Genomic DNA, 5,348 nt, shown 5'->3' on the forward strand with positions numbered 1-5,348 from the left:
AAACCATTCGAGTTTTAAAAGTTAGGTTAGGAGAGGTAGAGATAATGGCACATGATCCTCTAATCCCCTCCCAAATTTCTAAGGTCTTCTCATGGGAGTGTCAAGGCCTTGGTTCAAGACTCCCCACATTTCATTTTCAAAATCCCCTAAGAGATGCAAGCCTGTGAAAAGATACTTAACATTATCAACCACCAGAGAAATGCAAATTGAAACCACAGTAAGATCCCACCCCCTACTAACCACATGGCTAAGATTTAAAAGATTTCCAATATCAAGTGGTGGCAAGGATATGGAGTAACTATAACTCTTAGACATTGCCGATGAAAATGTAAAATGGTACAACCTCTTTGGAAAAAGGTCTGGAAGTTCCTTATAAAACTAAACCTACATTTATAATATGCGCCAATAACTCCACTGATATTTACTCTCCTGGTATTTACTCAAGAGAAATGAGAGCATATGTTCACCCAAAGACTGGAAACAACCTAAAATGGTTATTAGTAAATGAATGGATAAATTAATTGTGTCATGTCCACATAAATGCAATACAACTTGGCACTAAAAAGGAATGGACTCGGCCGGGCACGATGGCTCACGCCTGTAATCTCAGCACTTTGGGAGGCCCAGGGGGTGGACCACCTGAGGTAGGGAGTTTGAGACCAGCCTGGCCAATATGGTGAAACCCTGTCTTTACTAAGAATACAAAAATTAACTGCATATGGTGGCACACCCCTGTCATCCCAGCTACTAAAAATACAAAAATTAGCCAGACGTGGTGGTGGGTTCCTATAATCCTAGCTATTCGGGAGGCTGAGGCAGGAGAATTGCTTGAACCTGGGAGGCGGAGATTGCAGTGTGGCGAGATCGTGCCACTGCACTCCAGACTGGGCGACAAGGCAAGACTCCATCTCAAAAGAAAAAAAAAAGGAATGGACCTGTGATTCACTCAACAATGTAGGTGAATCTCAGAAACATTTCGTCGCCTGAAAGTAGTCTGATGCAAAAGAGTCCATCCTAGGTGATTTCATTTATGTGAAATTTTAGAAAAGGTGAAACCAACACATAGCGACAGAAGGCAGATTAGTAATTGGTTAGGCAGAGTGGGTACTGACAGATGGGTCAAGAGCAAATGTTATTGGAGAGATCCTACATCTTGATGGGGATGGTGATTTTTTGGTTTTATGGGTTTGTAGGTTTTTAGTAGGTTTATCCAAACTGTGAATTTTATTGTACATAGATTATATCTCAGTAAAGCTGAGAGCATGCAAAAAACTTTATTCCTTCCAGCCAGGTCCATGGGTCCCAGCACTGCTTCCCCCTTAACTGGTTGCAAAACAGAAACCGGCGCTCTCTCTCCTCTCTCCTTTCTCAGGCTCCTGGGCCAGTCTCCCAAGACAGTGAGTAATTAGCCGCGAAAGAGTCTTGGATGTGAAGCCAAAAACAACAGCAGTGTCACATCAGATGCTGAGACATCTCCAGCTAAGAGCTGAGCTCAGCCCCCACCGGCCCCCTCCACCCCCAGCCGCAGCCACTAGCAGAAGGAAAACAGCCCCGTGCGGCTGGCTGAGTACAGTCAGTGCTGCCTTCCTCCGCCGTGTCCGCCATTCTGGTCTTGGGCCGCAGAAGGCATTGCTAGATAACTGCTATCATGGCTCATACTAACAGTAAATAGGTCCTCGGGGGGACCCAGCACGCAACCCCCTTGTGCCGGGAACAGCGGCAGGCCCTTTCTGTATTCCACTTCATTCTCCCCTCCTGGCGTGACTCAAGGAACAACTGTCCCCACGTTACAGGTGAGGAAGCCGAGGCTCTGAAACATGACTGCGCCAAGTGGCCACAATCTCGAGCAGCCTGACTGCCTCCTGCCCCAGCCCCTGGAGGCCTCCAGTCCTCCTTTACAGGAATGCCCCCCACCCCCAGCCCAATTCATGCCAACAGCCTCCAAGCTCCCCGTTCTCCATGCCTCCCTGCAGTCTGAGTCCGGCTTTCCCGTTGTGGAAGGGGAACTGGGTGGGGTAAGGCAACTGTTTTCTCACGAAAAAGTCCCTCTCGAGGGCGGAGGCCCTGAGGAAGAAGGAAAGGCTGTGGGGATTGACGGGCCTCTGGAGGACTATCTTAGGGGGTGGGTGTCTGGGAGTCCAGAGGCACATCCTGCCCCCTTTCAGGGGCTCCTGGTGTGGGGTCTGGAAGTGAGTGGCTGGTGCAGCCTGTGATCTTCCTGCTAAGCCACTAGGGCTACTGGGGCCATAGCCTCCAGAGCCTGCTTACAACTGGTCCACTCAGCCTCCAGTCCAAGCCATTGAACATAGATCTCAGGGCCCTGCACGTTCTGGGCCCTGCCTCCCGACATCTGAGATGAGAACCAGGAGGCCCCATATGATGTGCCGCTGTGACCCGCATTGTCTGGAGGCAGTAGACCCAGTGGTTGGTGACCAGGAGTGGAGATCTGGACAGTGTCTCCTGTGTGTCCCTGGGCAACTTGCTCAACCTCACTGATCTCTGAAAATGGGCACGATAATAGGACCTGGGGTGGTTGAGAGTACACCACAGGACCACACGTGCCTTTCGTGGCCTACACTTATCCTTCTGCCTGGAAGAATTTTCCACTTGTCAGGTGCTTCTTCACCCCAACAAGGCTCAATCAAGTGTGTTCTTCTTTGGGAAGCTACAGACATCTGACCCCAGGCCACAGGGTCATACCCAATCTGGCTCCCACGGCCTTCCCAGGCTGTGTGGTGTCAGTGCAGTATTATGGACGGGAACACACCTCTACCATGTTGAGCTGCTCTGAGGTTTAAATGTGTTACTGCTAATTGGGAGCTTGGAATAACTCCTGCTGCATAGTGAGTACTCAGGAAAATGTGATGTCTCTTTATTCCCTTAGCAACTTCTGTCCTGGGTGAAAGTTGTCTGCCCTCCCCACCGGCCTGCAGGCTCTTCTGGGGCAGGACGGGGCTGGGTTCCTGTCTGCATCTGGAGAATCCCCTGATACACATTAGGTATCCTTACTCAAGGGAAGAGGGGCTGGCCTTCGGGATGAGGATGATGAAACTCCAGCCTTTGCAGGGTTTGTGGTTTAGCCTGTGTCGTTTTTGTCTGTCAGCATAACTCTGGCTTGGCTTAGCTCTGTCAAACTCTGGGGGATAAGAAGAGCAGAGCATGAACCTGAAAACACACCCCAACCCCAAATTATTTCTGTTTCCAGGACGCACGCAGTACAGGCTGGAATAAATACTGGTGGTTTATCACAGGAAGGCTGGTCTCGGCTCGGGAGGGTGTGTATGCACGCATACACAGCCAGCTGATTTATTGTGACCCAAGCCAAGCACTGAACAGAGCGCAGCCATTTATCTACTTGGTTGGAGGAGAGGTCAAGAGAGAGAAGTCAGAGATTAAGCTAAATAGTTCAGTGCCTTTGTTAACTCCTGGGGCGTCTCCACAGCTTGTGTTCCCAGGGAATACTGTCATGAGCTTCACAGGGACTGGGTTCCTTCTTGGGGAGACAGCCCTGGCCCCAGGGAGCAGCGTGGCCAAGGACAGACTCTTGGGTTGCCAAAAGGGAGCAGAAGCAGGAGGAGGGAGGCTGGGAACTGGGAGGAGCACCCCATCATGGAAGACCTGCTGCCAATGCGGGGCTGCCGTCCCAGTCTCTCCCGCCACCAGACCCTGGTCGGGAGACATCACAGAGAGGCTTGCCTTCTCCCCACCTTCATTCAGGGCTCTGCTCAAACAGCCCATTTGCAATAGGACTTCCTACAGCGTCCTGGTTAAATACCCCCGCCCATGCCCCCATCGCACTCTATCCCTTCCCCTGCTTTATTTTTCTTCATGGTACTCAGCACTGTGACATATCTATGTCTGTATTTGTTTACCTGTTGTTGGGCGTGTTTTTGAATGAACTGCTGTCTCTGGTGTAAAGTCCAACGTGTGGCAGATTGTAGGTGCTCAATAAATACCTATTCAGTGAATGACGAGTTGTTGCTAATAGTTTACGACTGCAGAATATGTGCCTAGATAAGCTTTGTAGATCTCACTGCATGTAACACCTCAACAGTACTGTGCTGTAGGTACTATCCTTAGGCTCAGAGAGGTGAAGTGGCTTGCCCATGGCCACACAGCTGAAACCAGATTCAAACCCACCTGGCACCAGGGCCTGAGCTCTCAGCCACTCTCCCAAGAGAGGACATGGCCATGGACTTGTTTAGAGAAGGATGAGTCACGCCCCAGCCCAAGGCATCCTAGGAAAAGGAACCCTTGATCTGAAAAGAAATACAAAAAGCAGAAAGTATAGAAAATTTTTTTCTAACAGTGAGATGACTTGGATGATTAAAGAGGAAACTAAATACCGAAAGCAAATTCCAGCCAGGCGCAGTGGTCACGCCTGTAATCCAGCATTTTGGGAGGCCGAGGCAGGCGGATCACGAGGTCAGGAGATCAAGACCAGCCTGAAACCCCATCTCTACTAAAAATACAAAAATTAGCCAGGCATGGTGGCGCACACATGTAGTCCCAGCTGCTCGGGAGACTGAGGCAGGAAAATCCGGGAGGCAGAGGTGGCAGTGAGTCGAGATCGCGTCACCGCACTCCAGTCTGGTGACAGAGCATGCCTCCATCTCAAGAAAAAAAATAAAAATAAAAATAAAAATAAGAAAGAAAGCAAATTCCACCTAAAATGGAATTACTACTGTTTATTGAAAACTGCCATGTGCCAGGAATCTGCCAAGAGCTTCCCATCCGTGACCCTGTTTAATCTTCCTGATAACCCCCAGCGGCGCATTGTGTTATTATTACCATTGTAATAATGGCATGGCAGAGGAAGCCTTAGCTATTTTCCTAGGGTTGCTCTATTAGTCAGGGTTCTCCAGAGGGACAGAGCTAATGGAATAGATACACATATAAAGGGGAGTTTATTAGGTATTAACTCACATGATCACAAGGTCCCACAGTAGGCCGTCTGCAGGCTGAGAGCCAGTCCAAGTTCCAAAACTGAAGAACTTGGCATCTGATGTTCGAGGGCAGGAAGCGTCCAGCATGGGAGAAAGATGTAGGCTGGCAGGCTAAGCCAGTCTCTCTTTTCACATTTTTCTGCCTGCTTATATTGTAGCCGTGCTGGCAGCTGATGAGATGGGCCCACCCAGATTAAGGGTGGCTCTGTCTCTCCCAGCCCACTGACTCAAATGTTAATCTCCTCTGGTAACACCCTTACAGACACACCAAGGATAATACTTTGTATTCTTCAATCCAATCAAGTTGACACTCAGTATTAACCATCGCAGCCGGTAAGTTGGTGAGCAGCCCGCCTCATTCCAAAGCCTGGGTCATCTCCTCTTTAACCTGCTGCTTTCATG

General features: G+C 49.6%; 1 long non-coding RNA gene across 1 annotated transcript; it reads left to right on the plus strand.

Moving 5' to 3' along the window:
* Positions 1-1,721: 1,721 nt before the first annotated feature.
* LOC119628022 (uncharacterized) lies at positions 1,722-3,968 on the plus strand. The gene is made up of 3 exons (XR_005244300.2): positions 1,722-1,793; positions 2,615-2,843; positions 3,206-3,968. It is a non-coding gene; the product is annotated as an uncharacterized lncRNA (long non-coding RNA).
* Positions 3,969-5,348: the final 1,380 nt, after the last annotated feature.

This window comes from Chlorocebus sabaeus, chromosome 23 (assembly GCF_047675955.1).
Source record: "Chlorocebus sabaeus isolate Y175 chromosome 23, mChlSab1.0.hap1, whole genome shotgun sequence".
NCBI classification, from domain to species: Eukaryota; Metazoa; Chordata; class Mammalia; order Primates; family Cercopithecidae; genus Chlorocebus; species Chlorocebus sabaeus.